This window comes from Crinia signifera, chromosome 2, assembly GCF_055691185.1.
Source record: "Crinia signifera chromosome 2, ASM5569118v1, whole genome shotgun sequence".
NCBI classification, from domain to species: Eukaryota; Metazoa; Chordata; class Amphibia; order Anura; family Myobatrachidae; genus Crinia; species Crinia signifera.
In genome coordinates, this window is record NC_139218.1 from 367910678 (window position 1) to 367922170 (window position 11493).

Sequence of the window (11493 nt, forward strand, 5' to 3'; positions counted from 1 at the left end):
GATATATAAAAGCTAATTATACAGTATATAGATAACAGAGCACCAATAACAACCAGGACAATTGCTCGATACCATTTATCTTTATGCTGCTGGATATAAGGGGCTTCTGCTGCGAAGGAAGTGGAACTGTTATAATTATAATTGTAATGACAAACAAGCAGCACATTATTTCCCTCTGATCCGAGAACCTGATAACGGCAGCGCGGTGTCCTATTGCTAAATATACTGCCAATGCCAAAGTATCAAAGTCAAAGCCGCTGCCATCCCTCTAGCTAAAGAGCCAGATCAGCCGTCATTGCAAATGGCACTGCACTGCAGAGGGTCACACAATAATACCATACAATTACCATTAACATAAACATTTCGGTACTTGTGTATTATCTGGGCGCCCGATTTTTTCATGGGGTCGTAAAAATCGCGTCGATCGCATCGCATGCAACCAAATCGCATGCGATGCGATGGATGCGATTTTTCCATAAGAATCAATGTTAAATAGTCCCAAATGGTCCCTGAGACCCGATTTCACATTAGGGTCAATGTTAAATGCCCCCCAGGCCCCCCCATTGTTTGTATGCCCCCTCATTGTTAACGCCACCCCACCATCAATGCCAACCCGAAGCGTGGCGAGCGCAGAGAGCCCGTGTGGGGCGGCGGTACGCGTCCTCCGACCTTCTTTCATACCCCCACTATCCACGTCGGCGTGGAGTTGAATTTATATAGTGTGGCGAGCGCTCTTGCCACGCTTCGGATTGGCGTTGATGGTGGGTTGGCGTTAACAATGAGGGGGCATTTGGCCTAATACACCTATTGGGGGGGGGAGGGGGGGCTGAGGGGCATTTAACATTGCCCCTAATGTTAAATCGGGTCTCAGGGACCATTTGGGACCATTTAACATTGATTCCTATGGAAAAATCGCGTCGGTCGCATCGCATTGCATGCCTTAAGTTAAGGCGCCCGGATAATACACAAGTACCAACATCCATTTGCAGGGCAGGGGGAACCTCCCACATCTTTCAATGGTTGCTGACCATCGAAAGATGTAGAAGGTGCACGCATATAAAAGTGACTTTCAAGTCACGTGCATATGCGGGCACGCTGGGATGGAAAGGGTGGGCAGATGACTTCCAGTGATGTCAGCTGCCCACCTCCGCACCCGCGTCATGGCCTCATTAGCATGAGAACACCCAGCATTCTCATGGGAACGCCCATGAAGCACTGGGCATTCCCATATATTCCATATATTCCCCCACCCCTCTCTGGCCCCCGGCCGCTATGTTGTGTGCGTGCACTCGGTGAGCAGAATGTTTGCTGTGGGTGCACGCACCCTGCATATGCACATGCGCGCTAAAAAAACATCGGTCCCCGAGCGATTGCAGACTAGCTGCGAACGGACCTGAATAAGGACCTAAGACCCGCTTGGCCTCTCCCGAATTCACTATGGGGACCGATGTTGTCGGTCTGCGCATGCGTATCTGTGAAACTACGCATGTGCAGGCCCGCTGTGCAATGCCTTCAGCAAGTACTACACTCGCCGGGGTGCACACACAGAGTGGGGAGGGGGGGGGGGGGGCTTCAGCGGCCAGCGTTTCCTGGGCGTGGCCACAAAAACGGTGGGTGCGCCCAGAAAAACGCTGGGTGTCCGCATGAAAAAAGTCACAGGACATCAGCGCCCGCCCCAAATTCAGAAATCTCTGAGGCAAATAAACTGGACTGAATTTTATTTGCGAACGGGTAAAAAAAAAAAAAAATTTGATGGTCAGCGTACACATCCATTCGCATGCAGGTGCGGACATTCGGTCAGCGACGGGGGCGTTTGATCCCTCGGCAGGCAGCATTTAACCGCTTGCTAGGCAGCGAAAGAATGCTGCTTGGTGAGCAGGCCTGAATCAAGCCCAAAATCCAATGTATTTTTTTTATTAATGTTGTGGAAGTGTGAAAGTTTTTTGAGAACATGGAGAGGTTACTCATAGCAACCAACCAGATCCTAATGGCTAGATTTACTCAAAATTAAGTAATGCAAAATCAATGCTTACCGACGGACAGCTTTTAGCTGTCCAAAAAACCAACACTCTACCGTCTGGCAGGATTCAGCGTCATTTGAAACCCGACAGTTTAGTTCTTAAAGACTTTCAGTTCAAAAGCGGAGCAAACCCCCGGACAGAAGCATTGCACGGACTTCAAAAAACGTGTGGAGTCCCCATAAATCTGTAACTAGGCCCAGATCGCTCAGCCTGGACTCGTATGGGAAAGTAGAGGAATGACTGCTCAGGTTCTCGGCAGAGCCAGCGAGGAAGGGAGTAGTAGCTGGGCTGGATTGTTTTAAATGGGACATCCTCAGTGCCTCCAATGTGTGAAGGGTTCAGGTTCAGGGTTGCAAGTATGGCGGTACGGGGTGGTACGGCGTACCGGTAAAAGATATATTGCCGGTACCCCGTACCGCCATAAAAAATACCCCCATAAGTGTTTAATGCGCATGCGCGCATATGTAAGTGGTGGGGGCATTGGCCTCCGCCGCACCGCCACAGCTGATTGCCTTCGGAGGAGAGGGGATCGGATCACGCGTCTCTCCTTCCCCTCCCTGTGTCCCCAATCAGAGCTCGTGGGCTGGCAGCCAATCAGGAGCCAGCCTGCGAGATAGACTCGGGACAGGAGAGACGCGAGATGCGCTCCCCTCCCTAGGGAAGAAGCAGAATCAGGCAGCGGTGGCGGCATGGGACTAGAGGAGAGGGGAGAGGCCCGGGCCGGACCTGACACAGTGAGTTCAGTTGTGCTGCTGTTTACTTCTAGAACTGTGGGGGCATTTATGTGTGGCACTGGGGGTATATGTGTGGCACTGTGGGGGCATATCTGGCACTGGGGGCATATGTGTGGCACTGTGGGGGCATATGATATCTGGCACTGGGGGCATATCTGGCACTGTGGGGGCATACTAGTAATGGGCATCATTTGTGCAGTGCAATGGGCATTATGGTGTGGGGCATAATGTGTAACGGGCAGTATGGCATGGGTCATACATATTGGGTGTGTGATGCGTAACAGGCATTACGGTGTAAATTCTGTCCGTGTGCCTTCGGCATACAATATTCCAGCCAATATTCCAGCCACTCCCCCTAGTGTCATATGACCACGCCCCTGACCACACCCCTGACCACGCCCATTTCCCAGCACAGTGCCACGTTGTTTTTCCTACTTGCACCACCGGTCAGGTTCCAGACTGGACACTTGAATTATACATAAGTACTCTAATAGACAGTCAGGGGTAGATTTACTAACCTGTCCCTAACGTTCCTTATTGTTCCAGGTTTGCTTCACCACTTTATAGTGGTGAAGCTGCCCTGTAATTCGCCCGTATGTATTATGTTACAATGGTACAAAATGGGAGTGTGTTATGCCCTGCTCACGGGGACACGCTCCCTCCCATAACGGATATGTTGCCAAGTACTGCACATGCGCCGGTTACCTTGTCTTGCGATGTGTACCCGGCGCATGCGCAGATTCATTCATTGGACGGCGGAGACCAGCAGGCGCCGGGGAGAGAAAACTATGTCAGCCGGGGAGAGAACAAATAAAGTTTATTGAAATGAACAAAAAAAAATAATTTGACTTTAGATTACAAAGCGCCAGAAAAATCTGTCGCTATGTACTGGACATTATAGGAGCAGCGTGTGGCCACCAGCGAGCTTCATAAATAAGGTATGAGCCAAGAGCGCACTTCTACATAACAAATACACATTATCCCTCCTCCCCCATAGCGCCGCATGCTAAACACCCGCATCGCAGGTGTGACAGATCAGTAGAAGCGTTATCCCCTGCCTTAACGCATGGGGATAGCGCATATGCCCCTGATCGAATGTTAATAAATCTACCCCTCAGTTACCTGGTAGCATAGGCCTTTCGGTACTTGTTTCCTAGCACGGCGCCCATCGCATACCATACTTAGTGGTATGCGATGCGTTCAATGTTGATATTACATAGTGTGGCTAGCGCAGCGAGCCGCCGAGCCCGAAGCGCGGCGAAGCCCGAAGTGAAGCGCATACTGAAGATGTCCAAGGTGACAAGGGGGGTTATTCTGGTTCACTCCTTCTGGCAAATTACTCCTCAAATGGACAAAACCATGTGCACTGCAGGTCTCTCTCTGTACATGTTACATCTGCCCCACCTACAGTGCACATAGTTTTGTCCATTTAAAAAGGAATTTGCCAGAAGGAGTGAACCAGAATAAACCCCCAGGTGCGAGAGCCACTGCCAGAGAGAAGGGGGCACACAACGTAGGCTGCATGCGGGCCCTCTCCTTTCTTTAAATGCCCTGCTGCCTGGTTGAGCATGACCATGGATGAACGTGAGTGCTTGGTTTTCTTTAACAGAAACTACATTCTCCATTCTTCCAATCAAAGTATGTAAGAGAAGTGTCTTACTGCTGCAAGCGCTGGAAAAATCATTCGATGGTCGTTTGGTGGACCATCAAAGCTGCGAAATTCCCAGCTTTGCGAGTCAACCAGAATAAGGGCCAAAGTGTAAGGTGCCCATACACTATGTGACTTCTCCCCTCAGAGAAGTTGCATCCAATCCCAATCCAGCTGCCAGGCACCTTCCCGGGTGGCAGGATCACATGCAGTACTTCTGCATTCGATGTATCGCAGGCGTTCCCCTTTCTCCACCGCCAGGAGGGACACAATGCTCTGTTTCTGCACCTCCCTCTTATTACCATCACCTGCTTTGAACAGGTTAAGTGCTTCACCACAGGTGACGGTAATCCTAAATTAAGCGGGAAGTCCAGGAACAGAGCAGTAACTTTCCCCCGAGTGCCGCCTACTATTTGCATCAAAGGCAATATATAGAGAGCATAGTGCACGTACAGTATATGGATCCCTCCACCCCTTCCTTACTTAGCCGGCACCTGCCCTTGGCTGTGGGAGACAGAAGCATTCATAGCACCAGCAAACCAAGGTGATGAGACCTAATGTCAGTGGGGCATTGGCAGAAATGTCATGAACAGAACACCGTGTGGGTTTGGTCAGAGATTACTATGAGGACTCATGAGAACTGTATGTCCTGTACACCGGTTACTACACGGGCTAATGTGATCGTTTTAGTCATTATTCATTTTGTCCATTTGGAGTTATATTATATTATAATAATGCAGTTCTGCATGAAGAGGCTGATACAGGGGAGTGTGGCCCATTTAACATTGTTTCCTATGGCAAAATCGCGGGCATTGAGGCATTGAACTGAAAAATCGCGTCCATTGAAAAATTTAACATTGATCCCTATGGGAAATCGCGGGCGTCGCGTCGCACCCGTTACTTTAGTGCATGCGATGGACGCGATGCCCGCGATGGGCGCCGTCCTAGGTAAAGAGTACCCTTTTTTCCCCCCAGAAAATGTTTTTTGATTGAGTATTTCAATGGGTTCCCAAAAACTAACTATTTGACTGTTTTGGGAAACATGGAACTGTTGCCTCCAATATCAGAACATTTCTTTAGCCCACAGGTTCTCAAACTCATTCCTTAGGACTCCACACAGTGCATGATTTCCAGGTCACATGTAGAGTTATAAAATGTGACAGGACACCTGCCGGGTGACCTAGAAAACATAATCTTTTTCGGGTCCTGACAACCGAGTTTGAGAAGCACTGCTTTAGTCCCAAGTTTATCTCTATTTATCCCTTGAATGTCGTCAAAATTGTGCCACACAGTGCACCATGGCTGGATTAAAAATATGGCAGTAAGGGCTGCATCCAGGCCTACCCATCAAAATAGGCCCTCAGGATTGCTGTGCTGCTAAAAAAAAATTCCTGTCACCAGCAGCACATGTAGACGTCTAAGGCAAATATTCAATGCCTGGGGCGAGCTGTCACTGCTTGCCCCCACAGTATTTAACTGACCCCCCCCTAATTCGCCGATTCCCCCTCGCTCCACTTTGGGAGCGAGAGGGAATCGGCGTATTTGAAGCATTAATACCCGTGGTGAAATGCAGCTGATTCGCTGCATTAGCCATAGGTTTCACTGTTTGGGGGGACTCCTCGCCATCCTGTGATGGCGAGGATTCCCCCAGAATGTTGAATAGAGTGAGCGGCCGGCGAGGAGGTTAAACAGCGAGGATTGCTGGTTCTCTGCGATCCTCGCTGTTTAACCCCCTCGCCGGCCGCAACGACCATCATTGAATATGGGCCAAAAGCTGGCCATACATCTACAGATTGATTGTCATATCTGGCTGGTTCGAACAAATACCTGGCAATATCTGAGTGACAGTTTTTGGCAGTTTTCCTGCATTTCAAAGCAAATAGTCAACTGTAATTTGCGCTCATCCATTACCATGTTTTTGTTCCAACCATCCAGATCTGACAATAAATCTGTAGCTGTTTGGCCAGCTTAACCCCCTTCTAATGGAAGTCCCCTGGATGGTCGTCACATACATCCCCTGGCGCATCATCCACGTCTGGACAAAGTGGCATTGCCAAAACAGTACTTAACAAAAACTATCTGGCTGCACCACATAGTTTATCAGCACTTCCCACACTGTGTGTCCTGGGTGATGGACTAGAGACAGCCGCTGGCAAGTGTGGGGAGCTGGAAGATCACTTCAAGTGGATGCAGCGTTACAAACTGCGAGACAACACACTGACCGTCGCATGTCCACAGTATTATGAAGGGACTGAAGCCTGTCCCAGGACAGAGGATCAGACTACATGAATGTTTTACTGTTCAATGAGGCATTCATCGAGCTAGGAGCCTGAACGGAGTCCAATCTCTGTGCTCTCTAGATATCACACAAGCCATGCTCTGGGTCCTGTGTATGTTATGGCTGTCATTGGTGTATACAATGGTCGGTGCTTGGCACCTTATGCAGGTCGCAACTGCCGTTAGTTTGCACAGGGAACAATGGTTTTTTTACTGCACATGCACATTTCTGTGTGCACCCACTGCGAATACACGGATCACACTCACCCAGGACTGAGGACGGGGGCGGAAAGAGCATGGGGCGGCCCCATTAGCATATGCGAACACTCAGCATTTTATGGGCAGTCTCATGCTAATGAGGCCAAGATGTGGCCAATGGGGGCGGGCAGCTGACATCACCTGATGTCAGCTGCCCTCGTATTGTCTTCAGAATGTGCACACATATGTAAGTGTGCCTCAGATCACTCTTACTGTAAATATGCGTGGACGTTCCACATCCATTTGCAGCCAGTGCAAAGGAACACGCCTTGCGAATGGTTGACCTGTGTGCCACCATGCGCAAGGCAGGGTTAGGGTGACACGCTCGGATACGTATACACATCCGAGCGAATCAACCAGAATAACCTACTTGGTGTATTATATGGCAGTTGCTGTAATGCTCTCTGCATTGTATTGAGGTCATTGATGCTCTCTGTATTACTTGTCCATCACTGCTATGTCATTTGCAGTACACTACAATCCTTGTGATGCCTTATACTGTATGGCAGTTAGAAGTGTTCACTACCAGCAGCAGCATCTGATTCCCCAATAAAAAAAAGTAACTGGGGAGCATACTGTACGCACTCGCTGTCATGTATATTTCACACAGGAGCAGGTGCATACTGTACCGGCTGCCCATGCTATTTGCATCTGACGGAGCCCTGTACCTACCTGTATAGGTAACAGAGACAACCCTCCACGCTACTTTTCACAATGTCTGCTGGATGTGCTGCATGGCGGTAGCAGGAGTGTGCTATATGGCCCCTGGCTTTGGCATGACACTGCCGGCTGTTTGAGCCCAGTGCTGTTTTTTTAAATACAGGGGACCCCCAGTGGCGTCACTAGGGGGGCGCGACCCTTTGGTTGGGTGACACCAAACAGAGCTGCACTCATACCCTCACCCCCATGTCTGCGCCTCGATCCACACATCCCCGCCGGCAAATCGCGATATAAGAGAAGCACTGGTATAGTCAAACAAGTTATATATTAATAGAGATGTGCACCGGCCACTTTTCGGGTTTTGGGTTTTGGGTTCTGATTACCTTGAGGTTTTGGGTTCTAATGGGTTTTGCCAAAACACCTCTTAAGTGTTTTGTGTTTGGATTTCTTGGGTTTTGGGTTCTGATTTTTTTGTTAAAAAAGCATAAAAACGGCTAAAATCGCAGAATTTTGTTTTTTGTTGTTGCTCCTACGCTATATTAACCTCAATAACATTCATTTCCACTCATTTACAGTCTATTCTGAACAGCTCACACCTTACAATATTGTTTTTAGGGCAAAAGGTTGCACCGAGGTAGCTGGATAACTATGCTAAGCCACACAAGTGTGCGGCACAAACACTAGACTGATATGGCACACTTAGCATCCCCTCTAGGCTGATACTGCACACTAGGCTGATTACCTTGAGGTTTTGGGTTCTAATGGGTTTTGCCAAAACACCTCTTAAGTGTTTTGTGTTTGGATTTCTTGGGTTTTGGGTTCTGATTTTTTTGTTAAAAAAGCATAAAAACGGCTAAAATCGCAGAATTTTGTTTTTTTTTGTTGCTCCTACGCTATATTAACCTCAATAACATTCATTTCCACTCATTTACAGTCTATTCTGAACAGCTCACACCTTACAATATTGTTTTTAGGGCAAAAGGTTGCACCGAGGTAGCTGGATAACTATGCTAAGCCACACAAGTGTGCGGCACAAACACTAGACTGATATGGCACACTTAGCATCCCCTCTAGGCTGATACTGCACACCTAGAATTACCCCTGGACTGATATGGCACACTTAGCATCCCCCCTAGTCTGATACGGCACACCTAGCATCACCCCTGGACTGATATGGCATGCTTAGCATCACCCCTGGACCAATACAGCACACATGGCAGCACCCCATGAATTATACGGCAGACTTGGCTTACCCCAGGAATTATACGGCACAGATGGTGGCACCCCTGACCTGATACAGCACACATGGAATTATACAGCACAGATGGCGGCACCCCTGGACTGTTACGGCACACATGGCGGCAGGCATGGAATTATACGGCAGACAAATCCCTGCAGTAAAAATAAAAATGTGTATTCTTTTAATTATAAAAATGAGCAGCACACCTTACTTAGCAACACCCCATGAATTATACAGCACTCTTGGCTCACCCCTGGACTACAGCGCATTTAACAGCCCTTGCAGTAAAAAAAAAAAAAAAAACACCTTAATTTTATTTTCATTAAAAAAAAGGGCATCTCCCCTGGTCTGATATGGGACACATGGGGCACCCCTGGAATTATACGGCACACATGCGGGCACCCCAGGACTGATACAGGACACATGGGGGCACCCCTGGACAAATACAGCACACATGTGGGCACCCCTGGATGGATACAGCACACATGTGGGCACCCCTGGACTGATAGTACTGGTAGCCAGTGGAAACAGCAGATTGGAATTATATACTGCAATAAATACTGGTAGCCAGTGGCAACAGACTGGAATTATACACTGCGATAAATACTGGTAGCCAGTGGAAACAGCAGACTGGATTTTTATATACTGTGATAAATAATACTGGTAGCCAGCGGCAACAGCAGACTGGAATTATATACTGCGATAAATACTGGTAGCCAGTGGAAACAGCAGACTGGATTTATATACTGTGATAAATAATACTGGTAGCCAGAGGCAACAGCAGACTGGAATTATATACTGCGATAAATACTGGTAGCCAGTGGCAACAGCAGACTAGAATTATATACTGCAATAAATAAAATACTGGTAGCCACTGCCAGTGGCAACAGCAAACTGGAATTATATACTGTGATAGGTACTGGTAGCCAGGGGCAACAGCACACTGGAATTATATACTGCAATAGGTACTGGTAGGCACTAGCCAGTGGCAACAGCAGAGAGCAGACTGCAGCAGACACTAGGCAGTGCAGGGCAGGCAGTGGCACTAGCAGCACCAGTGGACTATCACACTGTGACTGACTATACAGGAGCAGACTCAGCAGAGGCAGGCCCCAGCACAAAGGAGAGACAGAACACAGCACCAGTCATCCTTGCAATGGTGATGTCTTGATCACTGAGCAGAGACACAGTACACAGCAGCACGGGCCCCAGCAGAGACCACACACAGCAGCAGCACACCCTTCCCTACCCTTCTCCGAGATTGGAGTGAAGATGGCGGCGCGAGGTTGCGGAATTTAAGGGTTCCGTGATCTCGCAAGAATCCAACGCCGGGCGATGACGTTTTGCCCGTGCGCCTGGATTTGAGTCAGACGGGAAGCGCCGAGCGCTGCTCGTATCCGGGCCCGGATTGATGACGTCCGTGCTGGCTCGGATCTGAGGAATCCGAGCCCGCACATCTCTATATATTAATATAGTAATCTTTTAACTCATTTCTCAATTCATTTCTCATTGATGGCAATGGGACACAATGGCCATTTTTAAGTTTTTGTCTCCAATTCCAAAGTGGGCCATTTTTTGATATACAGATTAATATTAAGCTATAATAGAAAAACGTCCAGTTCTCTGCCACATATTAAGGAAAGGTGTGCGCACAGGGGGCAAAATGTATAGGGTGCAATTTTTAGAAATGTGTAATTTTTTTGGACAAATATGGGCGAATTCGCATGTTTTTAAAAAAATCGCACATGTAATAATATAAGCGGTAAGATTCGCACATTTTGATCTGTCTTAAAAATTGCACCTTAAAAATCACATCCAGATGTTTTCTCATAGAATACATCAAAATCACAAATGTAATAGAGTGCGCATTTTCAAAAATCACAAAACACAAATTGTTTGGCGAGTTTGACAGATCCATGCATAGTTCTTTCCCAAAAAATGTGTAAGAGTTAAAATTGTCATGGACCTTACTGGTTCCAAAAATACAGGGGACAAAAAGCGTAGGGGTCCCTCATATTTTGGAACCAGCACCAGGCTCCAACAGCCATCTTTGTCATGCCACAGCCAGGGGACACCTTTTATACAAGGACCTTCTGGCACAACATGCGCACCATGGCTGATCAGCCCTGGGGGAGCCGTGCCCCTGTCCAGGGCTGAAATCCGGTGCTGTCCCCGCCCCCCCCCGGGACAGTGGAAGCCGGGCTGATGGGTGCAAAGATTAGATTAAAACACATTGCTTTTTACAGGAGAACTATAAGACCCAGCATGCGAGACATTATATGTCCCCTGGGTCTCATAGGTCACCTGTAAAAATAATGTGCAAATAAAGGGGGTTATTTTGGTTCACTCCTTCTGACAAATTCCTTCTTAGATGGACAAAACCATGTGTACTACAGATGGGGCAAATGTAAAATGTGCAGAGAGAAATCGATTTGGGGGATTTATTTTGTTTCTGTGCAGGGAAAATACGGACTGCTTTATTTTTTTTACACTGCAATATAGATCTCACTTTGAAGTAAAACCCCACCCAAATCAAACTCTCTCTGCACATGTTATATCTGCCCCACCTGCAGTGCACATGGTTTTGTCCATCTAAGAAGGAATTTGTCAGAAAGAGTGAACCAAAATAACCCCCAAAGGCACAGGCACCATGAA